Genomic DNA, 23510 nt, shown 5'->3' with positions numbered 1-23510 from the left:
GAATGAATGAGTAAATTGCTGAGTATGCAACTCCTACTCAATAAGTCCACATATCAGTACTGTACATCTCTAGGATCATCACCAGGGTCTAATAACCTTAACGCCACCCGTCGCCCCATCAAGCGCACAACTGGGTAAGTGGAAGAGACCTCACTATCCGCCTGGCTAGTAGTCAGCCAATATCTACCCAACACATTGATAGCAGACCCATTTATGAGCTGGTCAAACTCAGCTTAGGTATACCTACTCCCTCAGGCGGATAAGGCCACACCTCCTTCCAACCGACCATGACACAGTGGGAGACATGACCTACTAGTATTCGGCACTTAAGCGCTCATGTATTCACTTGGTCTAGATGTTGGAGCGTCCTCTGATACCAAGAGAGTTTAGGGACTTTCACCTAGGGACATCTATGGCACCCCGTGTAGAAAAGATTTCTGATATCCAATCTAGCCATCCACGATATGCCTGTAGAGGTTACGACCCTGATGTCACTAGGGCGTATGATGGTCATATCACAAAATGTGAGATGCATGAGTCATACCATCCAGCCATGCATCAAACATGCGCGTATCATGCGCTCATGTGGGGCAACTCCATCTCTCAAGGAGTCCCATAAACAATCAGCCTAATAACACATACTATGCTCAATCACTCCTCATAACAAGCATGTGAATGATGTGTATGGTATGTATTATGATGTAATACTATACATGTTCTTAGTGTGTCCTACTAGAGTAAGTATACTTAGCATGATTATCAGATAAGATAGACAACAATAAACCACGATTGGCTCTCACCAGTATGTTACATACCAAGATTATGAACTAATCAACATGTTTCTTCTATAACTATAGGAGTCCATGCAGCATGTCCTATGTTAGCCTTCTAAGGTACTGATATATCATATATTCCAAGACGGGGTCCACTGGAAGGACGGCAGATCTTGCCCATAAATCAAGATAGGCTCTACGCAGAGGATATACTAAAGCATGGAGAGCTGCCACCAAGAGTCTTTCTTCTTCTTCCTTAGTTATTTTTATACTTTTCTTAAGAGATTTTAGTTCAATCATGTCACTAGTTAGGTAAACCTCTTAGCTAGGGCTAAGAGCTGAAGCTTGTAGCGTGATTGAGATGTTTGTTTTTCTTTAATTCATATTTTTATTGAACCTTATGGATTCTAGTTCTTTATTAAGGATTATTTTTAGCCTTTTGTTGTGACAAATTACAATAGATCTACAATTTCTTTGAATGTCTTCTTTTCATGAATTGAGATTGTGAATTTGTTAAGTCCTGTTGTTCACCATCGTCCCTTGGGCATGGTAGCGTGATGGAATCCTTCCTAATCTTCACAATTCTCCTATGATTGGTTGTGAGATTGGTATATTATGTTGTTTGCCATTGTCTCCTGGGCATGGTTGGGTGATGGAATCACTTCCAATCCTCATAACTCTCACCTGTTAAGACTAGGTTCATGAGAAGTTTAGAGATATGACCGTCTCTTCTTTCTCTAACTAGATAAGATAGGACTGATTCTAGTTAGATCTCTTGAATCATACAAGGTAGCATCCCAATAGCTACAAGTAGATTGTTGGCACCCTTGTTCCCACCTTGAAATTTACAAGTTTCAATTACAAATTCACAATTACCCCTTCAAATAATTTCACATTTGCTTTTAGATCTTCTTCTAGTGCTAGTTACTTTCAGAATACACACAAGTTCAGTCCCTGTGGATCCAACCTCGATCTTACCGAGATTATTACTACATTGCGACCCTACACTTGAGGTTGTGAGCAAGTTTTTGTCGCCGTTGCCATGTCTAACAGTTGCATTTTTCTAAGATTGATTAGTTTTGGAATTAAGTTAAGATTATGATTTATTTACTTTTTATTTTTAGGTTTTTCTGATTTATTTTAAGAAACTATCTTGTCTTTCTGTTTTGTAGGATCTTAATATAGAAACTTCCAATCTGGTAACCTCTTTCTAATTCTCTATCCTTCTTTTCTAGATTTCTTATTTGTCTTAGGTTTCTTTGTTTTTAGGATTAGGTTAGATTTTTCTTATTTTTTGAATTTTTCTAATCAAGGGGTTTCATAACTTTCCAAATTTAGAATTTTGTTTTTAGGATTTTTTCGTTTATTTTTTTAAGAACTAACATTGTTTTCTAATCCTGTAGGGTTTTCAATTCTAATCCTTCTCTTTTGGTAACTTCTACCCTCTACCTGCTCTCCATATTTCTGTAGAATTCTTTTTAGGGGAACTAATTTTAGAATTAGATTCAGAAGTTGAGTTACACCATGTATATGCAAGAATGGGAACGTCCGTACGCTAAGCTAGTTTTATAGAGTGCGAGATATTGTGAAGGGATGTCGTCAGAGGATTATGTTATTAAACAACCTATGAATCAAATTTTTTTGAAACTATCATTGAGAACTGATTAGAATACAATGCTCCAACAGTTAAGTAGTCCTTCGGTGATTATCGGTGGAAGAATAATTACACTCCACGGATTAAGAAAAAAGTACGTGATTATTAGGGTCATTGTGATTGTTGGAGTGAGGACAATTATCACCCATCCGGCAAAAAGAAAATAATGCGAGATTATATTATGAGTGATAATGTGTATCAACAATCATCAAACTCTCCCACCTATGACTTGTATGATTACTGTCAGTGAAAATGTCATTATTGGGAAGATGAACTAGCAATACATCACAATGACAATTCTCTTGGATCCCCTACTTTTGAAATCCAACTAGAAACGTTCCAAGAGGACTCACTTAAGAGTTACATAGACTATTTTGCAAGCATTACAAAAACATTAGAAGCACTCAAATAGTGCCTCGATAATATAGTGGAGGCCACTTATCCCAGCCGCAGCCCAATCCAAAAACATAATGCGAAGAAACTGATCCTAACTCGCTTGTGGAGAACACTGGAATTGGGAATGAGGAGTCGGATTCTGCCGAGGAGCATACGGTTCAATTTCCCTAAGAGTCAATCTCGATGACTGTCCAAAGGGATGATTAAGAGACATGGGTATCTTTTAAATATAATGATACTGACACAGTTCACTCACATGACACACTTGGCTTCAATGAGGAGGAAGAGGCTAGTTTGTTCGAGCCTCAACCCGACCTAGAATCACATTGTCGGGAGACTGATCTCATCCCACTTGTGTACTACACTGAAATGGAAAATGATGAGGATTAGGATGACAGTCATGAGATTATAGCCCAAATTTCCCTGTAACGAACTGCAAGTTTGGTCCAGGTTAATGATCAAGAGGCACAGGAAATTGCCGACCATAATGATCGACTCCACCCATCTCACATGTTTGATTTAAATGAGGAGGATGAGCCCCTCTCAACTCTTTAAAAGAATGCTTGGCACATTTTACAGATTCAAATGATCCCATGATATAAGATCTAGTGAATGCCTTGCAACACAATACCTCAGTAGTTGTTACTAACCGAGAGAACCCTTATTCTGAAATCCCCCCACCCCCCTTTCCACAAATCTTGAACATTCATCATCAAAGGAGGGAGAGCTGACAGCCGAATGAAAGTCTGAAATTTTGAATTGTGTTGAGGCTACACCTATTGAGAATTTTTCTGAATTTCATCTACTTGTAGTCTCTGATTCACTATGGTATACTAACATTGAATTTTTTTTTGTCACAGGTGAATCATATATACTTTGGACAACTCAGGAGATTAAAAAGAAACTTTATGCTGAGGTCCATAAATTTCTCTAGACATTCATGCTCCAGGGCATCTGAGCCTATTGCAAAAGGGGCTTTTGAATGATCTTGTTGAGAAACCTACTGAGGAATTTACTAAGATACTGGCCAGAGGAGGAACCTTGATGGATGATTCAGTAGAGATTTCCCTTGCTTTCCTAGTTTAGAATTAGAATTTATTTCTTTCATACGATTATAATAGTTTCATTCGGTTTGTCTAGTCTTTGTGCTAACCCATCTTCACATTGAGATCCTTGGAATAACATAAATTCTACTTCTTTAGGTACTCCTTTTCCATCACTTCTCCTTTCTTTTTGTTGTCTCGTATGCATTGCATACTTATATCTTTTACATTGAGGACAATGTAGATTTTAGGTTGGGGGTGTGGATTAGGTAAACTAATCAACTAATCGGCGTTCTCTTAGTTTTGAGCAAAAATTGTGAAATTTTTTCAATTTTTCGAGATAAAACCTATTTAGAAATTGATAATTTGTGTATTTAAGAATAAGTATGATGATAAGAAAGGAAGGGAATTTTGAATTGCTAGAGTTTGATCAACTAAGTAGCTTATCACTTATGGTTCTTACACTTAATTAAATTAAGAGGAAGCTTAAATATCATGTTAATCCAAAACACGAAGACACGTTCAATTTGCTTTCCATGAGTTGTGCTAAAATTTCTGATTGCTAGCATGTAAATCATTGAAGGATGTTGGGAATTGAGTCTAGAGAATTTTTTCCACCTTAAAAGAAAAAAACTAGTTAAAAAATAGGAGATCGACAAAAAGGTCATAAATGATGAAATGAATGAAGAATGACAACATCTCTGAAGAGAATGAAAAAAGTCTCTAAAAAGAATGTAAAGTCTGAAAAAAGAATAAATAAAAGCGATCGTCGGTATAAAATAAAAAAACTGGAAAAAGAAGGAAAATGGGATGAGTTCGAAATCAGCATTCGAGTTTTCAACTAATCTCAATGTTTCAACAAGAAAACAAATGTGTTTCAATTTGGGGATTTATTCAATGATAACAAAGAAAGAACGAGAGAACAATGATCACATTTATTCTGAGTTCATTTACATCCTTGAATTCCCTTGATTCTGAAAACAAAATACAATTAATGCAATGTAATGAATGAAAGAGAAGATAGTCTGATAGAAATTTCGGCAGCATTCTGACGCTTGTTTCAGTCATCTCCTAGGACTTAGGAGGAATGTCAATCTGATCAACCAGTCTTCAATGAGATGAGGGCTGTGCGGGCTTAAAACCCTTGATCTGACCGTTGAGATCAGTTCCGAGCATCATTCCAATCATCTTCACTTCAAATATGAAGCATACTTATGGCCATTCTTCCTTAAAATATGAAGCAGTCCGTTGAAATGTAACCAGAACCCAAGGAAATCAGGCCACTCACATTAAACGGGCCTAAAAAGTCCGCCAAAATGTAAGACCATGGGGTTTCCATCGTCCATTCACCTCAAAACTTTATATGCAGCCTTAGAACCACAAATTAGCTGTACACGTCAAATTTCAGCTCCTGGATCCCTGTAGAAATGACCAAACTAACAAATCAGCCCCTGAAATCATGATTTGGGCCCCGCCTGTCATTTGGATACACTTTAAATTCGGTCCCAACGTGTTAAATGGGCTGATAATGTGGATGGACAGAGCAAATTTCTAACAAAAATCATGCTAGAGCTCACATGTACATTGCATGTACATGGAGTGCAAGTGCACTGGCTGTGCATGGGATTTCCCAAAGTCGGTCAGCGCCCGCTGACCGACATCTTCTTCTCAAACTTGAAAATGTACAGCGTCTTCACTGCTTCGGACGTTTTTTTGTAGTGGGGACCATTCAATGCTCTATTGAATGATCTGAGCCGTCCATTCTCTTCAGAGGGTGGATATTACCCTTGCCTAGGTTACCATGCAGGCGATTGCAGAATCTCAGCCGTTAAACACGAAATGGACGGCGTAGTAAACAACATCATGAGCCACGCTAATTTTGCTCCAAAAGCACTCCCTTTCGGATGGTTTTTCGTCATGAATCTAATGGACGGAGTGGATTTTCCAAGCAGCTTCAATAAGTGGGCCACCAAACTTCGACTCTGTGGCAAAATAGAGGTTCTGTGTTTTCGTTGTGGGCCACCATCATGCAGTGAAAGGTGGATCTGAACCATTCATTAGGTAGAGGGAAAAGAAACATCAAAAAAATGTTGACCTTTCATGGCCATTTACTTCCTCATGGTCACTACAACAATTAAAAGAAGACTGTTCGGTTGCTGTTTCAGCTTGATTGTCTCAGTGGGCCACATCATAGGATGATCAAAGCTCACCTTTCACGGTTGAAATCTCGAGAGGAATCAAGTGAACGGTGTGGATCTCTCAAAGGATAGTTGTACTGGGCATTACCAATAATACAGTGAAAAGGACAGATGGAATCCTCTATTTATGCATAGCCGAAGTTCCGGTCGGTTGTGCGGTTCGCACAAAGGGAATCTTCCATTGGATAGAGTTCCATGGCATATGGCCTACAGGAGTCACCCCTTAGACTCCCGTATCTGTTGTGTGGGTCGCACAACAGGCAGACCGCGCAATAGTAGTCTTCATTCTTTTCGCAGTTTGGTGGAACAACAACTTCCTTGCGTGGTCCACGCAACTGCATCACTCTCTCTCTCTCTCTCTCTCTCTCTCCTCTTAGCCCATCAACTGATCCAAACCGATCCAACCCCTCAAATGAAGTAGGGGAGGGGTATTTATAGGCCCCACCACTCTTACAGAGTGGTAATCACCACCACTTATCCTTTCACATATGGACTTCTTCTTTTCTTAAACCATGGTGTCCACTAAGCTCCCTCTTAAATGGTGGTGTGCAACCATGGTGCACCCTTTTTTACCAAACTACCTTTTTCAATCCCTTTTACCAAAATACCTAAACTACCCTTGGTCATGGAATTTTACCAAAATACCTAAAATACCCCTGGATATGGATTTTTACCAAAATACCTAAAATACCCCGGACATGGATTTTTACCAAAATACCCCCGGACATGGAATTTTACCAAAATACCTAAAATATCCCAAGACATGGATTTTTACCAAAATACCTAAAATACCCCCGAACATGGAATTTTACCAAAATACCTCGAAGCTGATTTTTAACAAAATACCCCTGAACATGGATTTTTAACAAAATACGGAGTGCACAACCCTGGAAAAGATCCGCAACATGGAATTCTCTGACCACTGCAATGAAATATTTTTATGCCTCGACACTCAATATGGTGAGCATGGCTAACATGATGTAATGATAGATCCTTATGAAAAATAAGTTGATCTTCACTGTGCACATGTTGAGGGTCAAATATTGCATATTGGACCCCATTTATATCTTTATTTTATGAACATGATACTGCTTAATGTCCTATTTTACTCATGTTTGTGTTGTAAGGTGAATTTGAGAGCATGGATTGAAAAAGGTGCTAAAAGTATGGATTTAACACTCAAAGATCACCAAGGCAAAGAATAGATCTTAGGAGATAAAGATTGAAGATTTCAAGGTCTCAAGATTTAAGAAAACCAAGTGAAGAAGGAACGAAGCTGAAAGAACATGTGTAGAATACACATTGACTGTGTCATCGAACATCGTTCGATGACATCAAGGACACATTTGATGGCATCGAACACAGGTCGATGACATCGAATTTATGAAGGAAAATCAAGTTGGTCGCTGGACAAATTAAAGACATTTTTCGATGACTCAGGAACTTGTTTGATGACTCGAAGGATTGCTCGATGCCATCAAAGACCTGCTCGATGACATCGAATTTTCTTTGGAATTTCAACAAAACTCACTGGACATATTGGGTACCATTTTCAATAACTCAAACCGCTTCTCGATGACATTGAAGATATGCTCGATGACATTGAAGGTCTCTTCAATGACATCGAATTTATTGAAGAAATTGGAATAACTCTTTGGACTATCTTGGACATATTATTGATTCGTCGAACAATGTTTGATGACATCGAAGGTAGGTTCGATGACATGAAAGGTCGTCGAGTCCGGATGAAGCTACAAAAGCATGGAAAAAGCACATAAAAAACACTTTTGATGACATTGAAGTCCATTCAATGTCATAGAACGGATCGCGCGAAGTTACGTAGAGTGCATAAATTTGAGGCAGTTTTCAAATTTTTTCGAGGTGCAAAAGGAGGTGTTGCACAACTATAAATAAGAGTCCCCATGACATCCTTGGGGAGCTATCAAATCATTATAAGGTTTGGAGGAGAGAAGCACACGGGTGGAGAGTCGTCGCCAAGCGTTTTTCTTCTTTCTTCCTTAGTTTTTCATACTTTCTTCTAGGGTTTTATTTCTAATAATGACTATGGTTAGCTCAACCTCTTCGCTAGCACTAAGAGGTGAAGCTTGTAACGTGATGAGATATTTTTTATTGCTTTGATTTATGTTTAAGTTGAACTCTCTTTGATTCTAGTTTGATATTTAAGAAATACTTTAAGTTTTTAATGGTTTAATGTGACTCAAATTACAGTAGATCTGTGATAGCTTTGAGTATCTCTTTTCATGTATTGAGATTGTGAAATTAGGAAATTCTATTGTTCACCATCATTCCCTAGGCATGGTTGGATGATGGAATCCCTTCTAATCTTCATGATTCTCTTATGTTTGGTTTTGAGATTGGTATATCTTATTGTGAGCCATTGTCTCCAAAGCATGGTTTTGTGATGGAATCACTTGCAGTTCTCACAACTCTCATCCATTGAGAATTAGGTCAAAGGAAGTTCAGATTTGGTTTTACTGAGATATCTTTCAATTAGATAAGATGGGACTCTGATTCCAGTTGTGTCATTGAATAGCATAAATCTCCCTGATCTCTACAAGTGGATCTTTGGAAACCCTAGTTTCCCAACTTTTAATTTCTTAAGTTTTATTTAAATAAATCACAATTACTCTCTCTACACTTCCAGATTTAGGTTTTCATCTTTTTCCAGTTCTACTTCTAGTTATTTTCAGAACACTCACGAGATTAGTCCTTGTGGATTCGACCTCAGTCTCACTGAGATTATTACTGCATCACGACCCCACACTTGGGGTTGTGAACAAGTTTTTGGCGCCGTTGTCAAGGATTAACGGATGCATTTTTCTGAGATTAATTAGTTTTCGAATTAGTTTAAGATTATAGTTTTTCTATTTCTATTTTTAGGATTAGGGTTTTTGTGAATTATTTTAGAAACTAACTTTGCTTTCTAATTCTAGTTTTAGAAACTTTTCTTTTTCTACTTTCTAATTCTATAATAGAAACTTTCCTAATTTGTTTTTAGAAGCTTACTTTTTAATTTTTAGAAACTTTCTTTTTTCTATTTTTAGAAACTTTCCTTTTTCATTTTTAGAAACTAGGTTGCTTCGTTAGTTCCTTTTTAGAAACTAACTCACTTTCCTTTTTCTTTTGTGGGATCCCAATATGGAAACTTTTAATTTGGTAACTTCTTTCTAATTCTCTCTCTCTTTCTATTTCTAGTTTTTTTATTCCATCTTTCCTTTTTAGGTTTAGGTTAGATCCTGAAATTGAGGGCTAAGAGTGTTTCATGCCCAAGTGGATCCGTAACAACACTCAACGTCTTTTGAGTGAAGGAGGATTAGTTGAGGGGTTATCTATCCATCATAGGATTAGACACCACTCGAGATCGTCAATGTTATTTGAGGTTATAGCTACAAATCAACTTATAAATCAACCAGTGAATCAGCCGTAACCTTAAGTTGCGAAAGCCTAGGATGAGAATGAGGTGCACCATGCACCCCCACCTCATACTTTACGAGATTACTTACAACCGGCTGGGGTGAGCACGCCGTCATGAATGGTTTTTCCAGGAAACATGGATATCAAGCCTGGAGTGATTCAGCTCCTTCCAAAGTTCCTTGGACTTGAATCTGAAAGTCCATACTCGCACTTGTAAGATTTTGATGAGGTTATAGACAATTTATACTTTCCTAACTTGTCTGAGGACATGGTCAGGCTGAAACTCTTTCCTTTTTCCTTGAAAGAAAAGCTAAGACGTGGTTGCACTCACTACGTATGCGATCTATTGGTATATGGAATGACATGATGAAGGAGTTAATAAAAAAATTCTTTCCATACCATAAGATGAACACCATTAGGAAGTCGATTATGAACTTCACCCAAAAGGAAGATAAAACATTCTTTCAATGTTGGGAACTGTTCAAGGATCTAGTCAGTTCATGCCCATAACACGGTTTTGAAAAATGGCGCATAACAACTTTCTTTCATGATGGACTGGCATCTTCCATGTGCCAATTCATCGAGATGATGTGAAATGGGTAGTTTATGAACAAAAATGTCGATGAGGTGTGGGATTACTTTGACAAACTCGATGAACCCCAATCATGGGACATCTCCCTAAAATCTAGCACCACATCTAAGCTTACTCAAGCAAGGGAGAGAGGTGGGATATATTTATTGAAAGAGGATGAAGATATAAATGTGGCTAATCTCGTAAGGAAGGTCAAGGCCATGGAACTTAAGAAGGATAAGGCCAAGGAAGTTGTTTGTGGTATCTGTGCTTGCAACATACATACAACTGAAAATTGCCCAACAATACCTGCTTTTCAAACGGCACTGAATGAGCAATCAAATGCTATGAACAACTACCAAAGACCTTTCAGTGGACCCATCTCTAACACATACACTCCTAGTTGGAGAAATCATCCGAACTTTAGTTGGAGGAATGGACTAACTGCTACTTCTCAAGGAATCCCTAATCAATTCTTGAATTAAGGGAAACCTCAAGAGGATCCAGTTTGGAAACATATTCAAAACCAAGAGCTTATCAATCAAAGTATATTGTAAACCTTTTAAGACCTTTCAAAGGTCATACAAGAGCGTGAGACAAAAAATTCAATCGGGGAAAAAGAGATTCTTGCAGCCCAACCTTTCCCTAATCCTAAACCGTAATATGAAATAGGTGATCCAAGCTCTTCGAATCAAATGGAACAAGTTACTTCTATCACCACTCTTAGGAGTGGGAAGATAATTGACAAATTTATTCTGGTAAGGGCTAAAAAGTCTAATGACCCAGAAGTAGATGAAATTGATTGACCTATCAACACTCCACAAGAGTAAGAATCGGAACTCCAAAGCAAGCCGATTACACCATTCCCCTAATAGTTAATTGCACCAAAATGTCTTTCTAACTCTCAGGACATTCTAGCAGTGTTGAAACTAGTGAAGGTCAATATTCCTTTACTGGATGCGGTGAAACAAATACCTTCATATGCCAAATTTCTGAAAGACTTGTGCATGACCAAAAGATGACAAAATATTCAAAAGAAAATCTTCTTAACTGAAAAAGTGAGTCCCATCTTAAAGTAAGATGTGCCACAGAAAAATAAAGCTCCTTATAGCCTAACCATTGCTTGTATAATTGGGAATTACCGCATTGAGCACGCACTTCTTGACTTAAGAGAGAGCATAAATCTGATTCCTTACTTGATCTACGAGCAACTAGGTTTGGGTGAATTGAAACCCACCCAAACCACATTACAACTTGCTGATCGCTCAGTTCATGTACCGAGAGGGATAATTGAGGATGTGTTAGTCTAGGTTGATAAATTTTACTACCAGGTAGATTTTATCGCCCTAGATACTCAACCCATCATGAACATGGGCACTCAAATTCCTATCATTTTTGGTCACCCATTCCTTTCCACATCAAACGCAATCATTAATTGTAGGAATGTAGTCATGAGTTTGTCTTTTGGAAATATGACATTGGAGTTGAATATCTTTTTCAATGTGGGTAAACAGTTAGAGGATGATGACGATTCCCATGACATTAACATGATTGACTCTTTCATGGAAGATAGAACACTTTTGACCTTATCCTCTGACCCTCTAGAGATGTAACTAGCCCACTCTCATGATTTTGATGACGATATGATTAGGGAGACGGGGGCCATGCTTGATACTGTGCCGGTACTTAAAGTTAAATGGTGAAGGCCACAATTTGAAGAACAACTCCAAACTGATGTAGTGCCTCACTGTCTAACCTCAAGACACCAAAGCTTGACCTAAAACCTTTGCCGTCTGATTTAAAATATGTCTATTTAGGTCAAGATGAGACATACCTGGCGGTGATTTCTTCCCACCTCGAGAAAGAATAGGAGAGTATGCTTATCTCTACTCTCATTGAGCACAAAGGAGCCCTTGGATGGTCGATTGCTGACCTCAAGGGAATTGACCCTTCGATTTGTACTCACTGCATTTATCTAGATGATAATGTGAAGACCTCTCGGCAACCACAATGTAGATTGAATCCAAATATGAAGGAAGTGGTTAAAGTTGATGTACTTAAACTATTGGATGTGGGTACCATATACCCGATATCTGATAGTCAATGGTGAGTCCAAATCAAGTGGTTCCCAAGAAGTCCGGAATCACCATTGTAACCAATGCCAACAATGAACTCGTGCCGACTATAATTATTGCTAGTTGGAGAATGTGCATTGATTACATGAAGCTGAATACCGTCACAAGGAAGGACCACTTCCCTTCGCCCTTCATTGATTAGATTCTGGAAAGGTTAGCTGGTCACTCATATTATTGCTTCTTTGACGGGTATTTGTGCTACGACCAGATAAAGATAGCCCTTGAAGATTAGGAAAAGACCACATTTACATGTCTATTTAGCACATTTGCTTACTAAAAGATGTCATTCGAACTGTGTAATGCCCCTGTCCCTTTTCAGTGATGTATGATGAGTATTTTTTCTGACATACTGGGGCAATATTTAGAGGTATTTGTTGATGCGAATATCTGGTTCGCCCTATTAGACCTTCGTATACCTGCACAAAAAGAGGACAAAGGAGACCCTGGCTTAAGCAGGGGACCCTCCGATGCCAAAGTCAGGCCTGGATTCTGGGTCTAAGCGTATTGAGGGGTTTTGAGATAGAAATTTTTGCCTTACCCTACCAGACGAGGGAGGTCCTCCTTTTATAGTTGCTGGAGCATTTATTTGTACGAGGATTTCTCTCCTGATATCGTATGCGGGATCCTCTCCTGGTATCACGGAGACGGGATCGTGCCTATCCCCAGTCTTCGTCCGATCCCGTGAGCTTCGGGGTCGGGGATCGTCCGATCCCGTGAGCTTCGGGGTCGGGGATCTTGTCCCAGGATATTCGGGATGAGGCTTTATCTTGCGCTGGCCGATCCGATAAGAAGATCGGCCCGATGCATGCCCGGATTGCTGATGTGCAGTCCGAGCCGGCTCAACTCCTATCTCGGTTCAGTAAACCATGCCCCGGATCCGACACATCCAATGGCGACCGAGGCATAGAGTCCGAGTTTTCGAACTCCGTGTCTTTTGTCCCCAACAGTAAGCCCCCTTACTCCGTGTGTTTCATATGACACTTAGGAGTAACGAGTTTTGAGTCGGCTCATAGCTCAGTCCGAGACAACAAGTAGTCATTTAATGCGTTCCGTGTCGGCTTTGACGGGAGACGGTTCAGTTTCTGACATCGCATGCGCCGTCAGCTGTCAAATCGCTCACCCCGCCAATGAGGGTTGGACACGTAGCAAGGGCATTATTGTCATCAGTTAGACGTGCGCCACGTGTCGAGTGGGGGAGTCGATGCAGGCATCGAATCATTTCCCCATTAATTGCTTCTGCTACCTGGCAATCTTATAAAATGGTGAGGGTCCCGCATTTCGAACTTCTACTGCCATTCCGGCTTTGCTTTTCCTTTGGAGTTTTTTCGGTCTTGCGTCTTCTTCCTTTCCTCTCTCTTAACCGCCAGCGCCTCCTTTCACCATTTCTGTTTTCCTTTCTTCCTCCGGTGAGTCTCCCCTTCCTCTTTATTTAGCGATAATGGCAGCTAGAGGTTCTCGAAGTCCCCAGGAGGGAGTGTCCGGAGATGAAGGCGAAGCGCAACATTTTTGGAATGTTGCGGAATCGCCTTCTTTATTGACGGAGATAGCAGTTGATGCGAACGCTGCTTTTCTTTCTGAGAGGGTTACTGAAGCTCCGGCGGAGCGCCCTGCTTCCGTTGACCCTTCTCGAGGTGGGTCGTCTTTATTGACCCGCCCGGGAAGGCTTAATTTTCCAAGGGGCATGGAGGAAGAAGAAGAGATGTTGATTGCCGAGGGAACCTCTGGGTCGGTTCCTGTTGATGAGTCGGCACACGCCGAGTCTGAAGGAGAAGGATCTGGGGATGATCTAAGCGGCCCGGTTCCTTCAGTTTTGACTGAGGCGGATTTAGACAGAATCCGAATCGGGTATCACATCCCCGAATCGGTTATCACCTATCTCCCCCGTCCGAATGACTTGCCGGATCATCCTCCTGCTGGGGCGGTCGCGATCTACCAAGTCTCAATGCAATGCGGCTTGCGTCTGCCCCTTCAGGCCATTGTCCGGGGAGTTTTATCTCGAATTCAGATTGCCTCGGGGCAAATAGTTCCGAATGGGTGGAGGAACTTATTCGGGTGCGCGGTGTTGTGGGCCGAGATGGAACAGCCATTGCTAACAGTTGACGAGTTTCTCCACTTATACCAAGTGCGCGTGAACCCGAACTACCCCGGCTTTTATGTCTTCGCTGCTTGGCGGGGCAGAGGCGGCTCCCTGATAACTGACCCTCCCACTTCCAACAAACATTGGAGAGAACGTTGGTTTTGGGCCTGTGGTCGCTGGGAGACGGCTGAGTCCGGGTCCTGCGAGGCTCGTGTTCCTCGGGCATTCCAGAGAGCAGGTGACTTGGGTCTTCTCCCTCGCCCTTCTTTATTTCTACAATACCTGGCGAAGCGGAAGATCGGTCATCACGATGATGGTATGGGCGTGGAAATACGGCCTGAGTCGGCGAGAGGAAGTTATTAAAGCCAAGGCCACTTTTTCCAAGCTTGGGTATCTCGTTTCTGCTGGTAATAACGCTTTACTGACGTAATAAACCGGCAGTTGCTTTCCTTCGGATTCTCGTATCAAAGCCGAGCTAACCGCTGCCTCGGATGCTGCTAGGTAAAGGAGTAGGGACTCCCCTGATTCGGGCTTGTGTCTGGCAGATATTCCGAAGAAGCGGCCAAAGCTCGGCTCCAGTGCTTCAACTCGGATCAAAGAGTTGAGGGCGTTGGACCCAGCAGATAGGTCCTGGAAGGTGCTTTTACAGCCGGAGCGTCTTCATCTCGCAGGTCTAGACTCGGCCGTCACAGGTAATTGAAAATGTATCTTCATGCATCTTCTGAATTTCCCCTGACTTACTTCATTTTTTTTTTTTTTTCAGATTTGCCCGAAGCTCGACCCAATCTCAGGATTGCTCCCAAACCGTCTCCCTCGGAAATGACTGGAGCTCGTCCTCCTCTTAAGGCGGTTACAAAGTTAAAGGCTCCTCCGCGATCAGTTCTTCTGTCGGAGCCTCGGCCGCCGAAGAGGCAAAGATTGGTGCGGAAGGAGAAGGAGCCTACGAGTTCTTCCGCCCCTTCTGTCGTCGTAATTTCTGACCCGGAAGAAAGGGTGGAAGCGACGGCGACCGCAGCCTCGGATCCTCAGGCGGCATCCGACTCGGGACACGTTGCGACGGATGTTCCGAGGCAGGAGGAAGAGGCTAGGGCTGCGTCTTCCAGAGGGGAAGAAGAGACGAGGACTGCATCCTCCAGAGGGGAGGAAACGCATCAAGAAGGGCCGTCCGTCCTGCAGAAGGTGGTGTCGGGGATGGTTCCCTGGGCCTTAGCCCATGGGGGCGAAAAAGAGTTTATCAGCCTCTACAACGCCCCCTCATCGCAAACCGTCGGCCATGCAGCAAGGGTGCTTTTTGAACTTGCTCCCTGCTTGATTAAGGCCAGCAAGGAGTTATCTTCGACTCATCGGCTGCAGGCTCTTCTGTCGGAGGCCGAAGGGCGACGCGAGGAAGCCGAAACTCGGGTCGGCGTTCTGATAGGCGAGGCGGCCCTTGCCCGAAAAGCTGCTGAAGACGCGAAAGCAGAGGCGGCTTTGTCTAAGGGAGCCCTCGATGAAGCGCAGGCTGAGGTCGCTCGGGTGTCGGCTCTCCTTGCTAGAGCTGAGGAAGAAAACCGACGAGTTCTCGCAGCCCATGCTTCTTGTGCAGACGACTTGGCTCGGGCTAAGCTTGAGGCGGCGGAGCACATTCAGCAGGCCAACGAGAAGACTCGGGAGGCTGAGAAGGCTAGGGACCAAGCCGTCCAAGCTTTCCTTGAGTCAACGGAGTTCGAGGATGAGAGGGACCACTTGTTCCAGAGCGGATATTTGGAATGCGTCAACGATATAAAGAAATCTTTTCCTGACCTTGATCTCTCAGAAATCGAGGGAGGAGGAGCCTCAGAATCCGAGAATCCGGACGCCGCCGCTGAAGTCGCTGCTAGGGATGAGGCCGGTACATGCGAGAACGCTTCGGGTACCGTTCCTTCCGGAGGACAGTAACCAGGGCCCCTTGTGTTGTTTTTTTTTTCGGTGTATTCACATGTTGTACTTGCATGCGGTTGATGAATGAAAGAAAACACTTAGTTTTATTCATTTGACTTGGCTTCAATCTTTCTTAGTTCAGAGTTTTTAAACATTGAGTACCGAGCTACGGATAGTAAATCTTGAGGTGCTCAGCGTTCCACGGATGAGGCAATGATTGTCCATTTAGATCTTCTAGCCGATACGTTCCTGGTCGGATGGTGCCCGAGACGATATAGGGTCCCTCCCAGTTGGGTCCCAACGTACCCGATCCAAATTCCTTGGTATTAGAAAATGCTTTTCGGAGAACCATATCTCCCATTCGAAACCTCCTGATCTTAACTCGGGTATTGTAGAACCGAGCCACCTGTCGTTGTCGTGCCTCCGTGCGCAGCCGCGCCACTTCCCTTTGTTCGTCCAGAAGGTCGAGCCCGAGTGCAAGGAGTTCTTCATTTTCTTCCGCATTGAACGAAGTGACTCGAGCCGAGGGTAATCCGATTTCAACGGGAGTGACGGCTTCCGAGCCATACGCGAGTGAAAAGGGCGTTTCCCCTGTGGCGGTTCGTGCTGTAGTTCGGTAAGCCCAGAGAATTTTTGGGAGCTCTTTGGCCCATGCTCCTTTGGCCCGGTCAAGCTTGGTCCGTAAATGTTACTTGATAATCTTGTTAACCGCTTCTACTTGTCCGTTTGTTTGAGGATGATGAGGCGAAGAATAGACTTTTCTGATTCCGAGGTTGTCGCACATCTCGCGAAAGCTTCTATTATCAAATTGCCTTCCATTGTCTGTAATAATGGTACGGGGTACTCCGAATCGGCAGATAATATTTTTCCACACAAACTCGGTGATCTTCTGCTCTGTTATTTTAGCTAATGGCTCTGCCTCGGCCCACTTCGTGAAATAATCCACTGCCACCACAGCAAACTTCGTCTGACCTTTTCCCATGGGGAGTGGACCTACGATGTCGACCCCCCACTATGCGAAGGGCCAGGGACCAGTCATCGGCGTCAGTGCCTCGGGGGCTTGCCTCGGAATTGCCGCGAACCGTTGACATTTGTCGCATTTTTGGACGAGCTTGCGAGCGTCGTGTTGAATAGTGGGCCAGTAATATCCCTGTCGTAGGACCTTGGGGGCGAGAGATCGCCCTCCAGAGTGGTTTCCGCAGATTCCTTCATGGATTTCACGCAATACATAGCTCGCCTCACTGGGTTTGAGGCACCGCAGCAACGGGGCGTAGTACCCTTTCTTATAGAGGGTTCCGTTGAGTATGGTGTAACGGGAGGCCCGGATCTTAACTCGTCGAGCCTCGGCACGATCTTCAGGCAGCTTTCTCTTGTCAAGGTATTGGCGGATCGGATCGGTCCAGGATGGTTCCGAGTCGATTGTATTGATGGCCTCGCTAATTGGTTCATTTATACTCGGCTTATCGACGTATTCGACAGGGACGGACCTGGGTATATCATCTACATCGGCGGAGGCGAGTTTTGCTAATAAATCGGCTTTGCCGTTTTCTGTTCGAGGGATCCGAGTGACACGACAGAGTTGAAATCTATTGATAAGTTCTTTCGCTTTCTTCATGTATGCTCTTAACTGTTCTTTCCGTGTCTGGTATATACCGGTAACTTGATTAACAACCAACTGAGAATCGCCGAAAACATTTAGGTGCGTGACTTCCATGCTAGCGGCGAGTCGGAGGCCGAGTAACAATGCTTCATATTCTGCTGTATTGTTCGATGCTTGGAATCCAAGTCGTAAGGCATACTGTATATAGGTATGATCGGGGGTCTCCAGCACAACCCCGGCCCCACTTGCCTTCGAGTTGGAAGAACCGTCGACAAACAGTCTCCAGGGAATAGGGCAGGTAAGGATCGGGGGAGTGGTCGTCGCTGGAACTGCAACATCCTTTGGCATATCGATGACTGGAAGTTCGGTTGGTGGTGTACCCTCGGCAATAAAATCAGCTACGGCTTGCCCTTTGATTGCTGCCTTCGGTCTGTATTGAATGTCAAACTCACTTAGTTCGATAGCCCACTTCGTGAGTCGGCCGGAAGCTTCTGGTTTCTGCAATACCTGGCGAAGCGGAAGATCGGTCATCACGATGATGGTATGGGCGTGGAAATACGGCCTGAGTCGGCGAGAGGAAGTTATTAAAGCCAAGGCCACTTTTTCCAAGCTTGGGTATCTCGTTTCTGCTGGTAATAACGCTTTACTGACGTAATAAACCGGCAGTTGCTTTCCTTCGGATTCTCATATCAAAGCCGAGCTAACCGCTGCCTCGGATGCTGCTAGGTAAAGGAGTAGGGACTCCCCTGATTCGGGTTTTGATAAGAGAGGTGGAGAACCGAGATATGATTTTAATTGTTGGAATGCCGCTTCACATTCTTCCGTCCAACCCATTGTTTGTCTTCCTTTCAACTGTTTGAAGAAAGGGAGGCATTTGTCCGTGGCTCTGGACAGGAACCGATTAAGTGCTGCGACTCGTCCAGTCAACCTTTGGATGTCCTTAATGGTCTTAGGGGATTCCATATCGATCAAAGCCTTTATCTTCTTAGGGTTTGCCTCTATTCCTCGCTGACTGACCAAGAAACCGAGGAACTTTCCAGAGCCCACCCCAAAAGCACATTTACTCGGATTCAGCTTCATCCGAAACTTCCGTAGGATGAGAAACATTTCTTCCAAATCATTCACATGATCTGGCGCGTGTATACTTTTGACGAGCATGTCGTCAATGTATACTTCCATGGTTCGGCCGATAAGCCGAGCGAAGATTTTGTTAACTAATCTTTGATAAGTTGCGCCGGCATTCTTCAGACCAAATGGCATCACTCGGTAACAATAAAGGCCTTTGTCGGTGACAAAGGTAGTTTTTGATTTATCTGTTTTATGCATTGCAATTTGATTATACCCTGAATAAGCATCCATGAAGCTAAGGAGCTCATGTCCGGCGGTACTATCTCCCAGCTGATCTATCCTTGGAAGCGGAAAGCTGTCCTTCGGGCAGGCTTTATTTAAGTCAGTATAATCGATACAGACTCGCCACTTCCCGCTGGATTTCTTTACAAGCACGACATTCGCGATCCATTCTGGATGGTGTATTTCTTCTATGAAATTAGCATGGAGGAGTTTATTGACTTCTTCTTCAATGATGGCGTATCGTTCAGGGCCGCTTCTATCGGATCGGTCGATACGACGGATCGATGTTGAGTCGGTGAGTCATCACAGAGGGGTCGATCCCTGGCATATCTTCATGACACCAGGCAAATACGTCGGCGTACCTACGGAGCAGGGCTATCAGCTTTTCTTTCAAGGGAGACTGTAAGGACGAGCCAATTGCCGTCTTGGATCCATCTGTTTCGACCAAGGGGACTGAGATAAGATCTTCGGCCGGTTGCCCTCGTTCATGATTCTCGCCCCGGGGGTCCAATGATTCGATCGTTGATATGTTGATCGGACTTTTGTCGGCGGTTCCCTTTACAGCTATCATGTAACAATGCCTCGCATCTTGCTGGTCTCCTTTGACAATTCCTACTCCCGACTCAGTCGGGAATTTCAGTGAAAGATGGTATGTGGATACCACGGCCTGGAGGAGACTCAATGAAGGTCGGCCGAGTATTGCGTTGTATACTGAGGGTTGATCGACGACCAAGAATTCAACCATCATCGTCGTCTGATGTGGGGCACTACCAGCAGTGAGTGGTAACGAGACAATCCCTTCGGGCAGTACCTGTCCTCCGGAAAAACCGATCAACGGGGTCCGAACTGGGCGTAGCATGGATCGTTCGATCCCCATTTTGTCAAACGCCTGTGTAAATAACACGTCTGCAGATGACCCCGTATCGACGAGTATCCAGAACACTTTCCGGTTAGCGATAGTCAGGGTGACAATCAATGCGTCATCGTGGGGGTGATAGATACCTCGGGCATCTTCCTCTGTAAACGAGATGCAATATCTTTCCCTTTTCTTCTCCTTTGGTGGCCGATCTATAATCATAAGCTCGGACTTAGGCTGACTGAGCTTCCTCACGTGATTCCTTCGAGCATTGTTTGAGTCGCCTCCACCTCGCGGGCCGCCGATAATTGTCCGTATTTCTTCCATAGGCTGACTCTCGGACGGACGTCCCTCAGCTACCCCAGGTTTAACCACATGCTCTTTGAGTCGGCCGTCCCTTATGAGTCGTTCGATCTCTTCCTTTAGGTGTCGGCAATCACTTGTGTTATGCCCGTGATCACGGTGATAATGGCAGTATTTATCCTTGTCCCGCCGATTAGGATTACTCCTGAGCTTACTGGGCCAGTTGACAAAGCCTTCGCTTTTGATTTCCATCAATACCTGTTCCTGAGTCTTGTTCAGGGGGGTATATATGGAAAATCTTCGATCTGGCCGTTTACCTGACCTTCGCTCATCATGCGCTTGATCATCCTTGCGTTTCCTTCCTCCGGCCGAGTCGGCTTCCTTTTTGGCCGACTCTTTGACCAAAGTTTTGGTTTCACGCAGAATTCGCGTTTCTTCGGCGTTTGCATACTTATCTGATCTTGCCATAAATTCTGCCAGAGTATCAGGCGGAGTTTTGTCTAGAGATGCCAGGAATGGCATATCTCTAACTCGTTGCATGAGCGCATTGAGAGCCGTTTCTTCTGAATGTTTTCGAACCTGAAGGGATTCGAAATTGAAACGCTTAATATAATCTTTCAATAGCTCTCCCTGCTTTTGAAATATGTTGTTCAAATGTGCAGGGGGCTTCAATTTCTTTTTTCCGCCGATGAAGTTTGTGAGGAAGGCGTCGCTCAGCTCAACGAATGAGCTGATGGACTTTGGTTTCAACTGTTTGAACCACAGTCGAGCTACATCGGTCAATGTAAGAGAAAAGGCCCGACACATCACTGCATCCGAGGCATCGTGGAGCTCCATATAGGTTCTGAAGCATTCGATGTGCTCCGTCGGGTCGGTCTTGCCGGTGAAAGGAGTGATTTGAGGTAAGCGAAACCTCTCGGGCAACCGAGCCTTCATTACCGAGTCCACAAAGGGGGACGCCTTTGCTTCGGATCTGGCCGAGTACATATTCCGGCCATGCTTTATGTCTGCCATCTCTTTCGCCATTTCTTCCCGCACTTCTCTTTTAAAATTTTGAATATCGGCTTTCCAAGGTTCACTGCTCTCGGCCGTGCCTTCCATGGAAGGGCGGTTGCGCCTTCTTCGTTCTATCTCGTGTCGAAGATCGGTCGGGGGCAGGGAAGCGTTGGCCGACTGCGCTGGAGATGGTTCTGACTCGCCGTGGGGTTGGCTCGGCCGCAAAGACTGCGGCGCGGAAGGTTGAGGATCAACCGCCGCAGTCGGAACGTGCGCTGTCTCTCCTTGAGGATGCGGGAGTGGCTGCATTTGCTGCTGATACATTCGTTCCAGCATCTGCTTCATCATATTCATATCGGACCGGATTTCTTGAACCTCCTGGTCCAGCCGCCCGTCGGTGCGACCCCGCTGATTGTTGCTAGTCCTGGCCGCCCCTCGTTGGCGGTTGTTAGGCGGGTTCTGGGCTGAGGGGACCGCGACTGGACTCGCTGGCCCTGTAATCGCAATCTCGTTCAAATCTTCTTCTGGGACCGTCCTTCTCGTCATCACCATGGAAGTCAATATAGAAATATGAGATGGCTTTTTTGTACGGTTCCCACAGACGGCGCCAAACTGTTGATGCGAATATCTGGTTCGCCCTATTAGACCTTCGTATACCTGCGCAAAAAGAGGACAAAGGAGACCCTGGCTTAAGCAGGGGACCCTCCGATGCCAAAGTCAGGCCTGGATTCTGGGTCTAAGCGTATTGAGGGGTTTTGAGATAGAAATTTTTGCCTTACCCTACCAGACGAGGGAGGTCCTCCTTTTATAGTTGCTGGAGCATTTATTTGTACGAGGATTTCTCTCCTGATATCGTATGCGGGATCCTCTCCTGGTATCACGGAGACGGGATCGTGCCTATCCCCAGTCTTCGTCGTGCCTATCCCCAGTCTTCGTCCGATCCCGTGAGCTTCGGGGTCGGGGATCTTGTCCCAGGATATTCGGGATGAGGCTTTATCTTGCGCTGGCCGATCCGATAAGAAGATCGGCCCGATGCATGCCCGGATTGCTGATGTGCAGTCCGAGCCGGCTCAACTCCTATCTCGGTTCAGTAAACCATGCCCCGGATCCGACACATCCAATGGCGACCGAGGCATAGAGTCTGAGTTTCCGAACTCCGTGTCTTTTGTCCCCAACAGTATTCATAGACGACTTCACTATCTTTGGTCCATCCTTCAGCAATTGTTTAGAGAATCTTAAATGTATGCTGAAGCAATGTGAGGAAAAGAATTTAGTACTGAATTGGGAGAAGTGTCATTTAATGGTTCGTAAGGGAATTGTCCTTAGACATATCATCTCGTCCAAGGGAATTGAGGTAGATAAGGCTAAGATTGATCTTATCTCTAACTTACCTCCACCTAAGAACATACAAGACGTGCAATCCTTCTTAGGACATGCCTGTTTTTATAAGAGATTCATAAAGGACTTTAGTCACCTCTCGTGTCCTCTATGTAATCTACTTCAAAAAGATGCACCATACGAGTGGACTGAGTAATGCCAGGAAGATTTTACTAAGCTCAAGGGTAAGTTAACCACTGCACCTATCATGCAGCCACCTGGCTGTCCTCGACTAATCTAAGGTTATGCAAATTCTGCGCGTACTGCATAAATTTGAGGCGGTTTCTGAATTTTCCTAACTCGGTGCGAAAGTTGGAGTTTCACAACTATAAATAGGAGTCCCTAGGATGTTCCTAGACATCTTCTAGGGTTTGAGGAGAGGAGCAAAAGCATGGAGAGCTGCTGCCAAGAGTCTTTCTTCTTCTTCCTAAGTTGTTTTTATGCTTTTCTTAAGAGATTTTAGTTCAATCATGTCTATGGTTGGCTAAACCTCTTACCTAGGGCTAAGAGGTGAAGCTTATAGTGTGATTAAGATGTTTGTTTTACTTTAATTCATATTTTTATTGAACCTTATAGATTCTAGTTCTTTATTAAGGAATATTTTTAGTCTTTAATGGTTTGTTGTGACAAATTACAATAGATCTGCAATTGCTTTGAATATCTTTTATTCATGATTTGAGATTGTGAACTTAGTAAGTCCCGTTGTTCACCATCGTCCCTTGGGCCTGGTAGGGTGATGGAATCCTTCATAATCTTCATAATTCGCCCATGATTGGTTGTAGGATTGGTATATCCAGTTGTTTGCCATTGTCTCCTGGGCATGGTTGGGTGCTGGAATCACTTTCAA

The sequence above is a fragment of the Magnolia sinica genome, chromosome 2 (assembly GCF_029962835.1).
Source record: "Magnolia sinica isolate HGM2019 chromosome 2, MsV1, whole genome shotgun sequence".
NCBI classification, from domain to species: domain Eukaryota; kingdom Viridiplantae; phylum Streptophyta; class Magnoliopsida; order Magnoliales; family Magnoliaceae; genus Magnolia; species Magnolia sinica.
The sequence above is the reverse complement of the archived record's forward strand: the minus strand, read 5'-3'. Positions refer to the sequence as shown.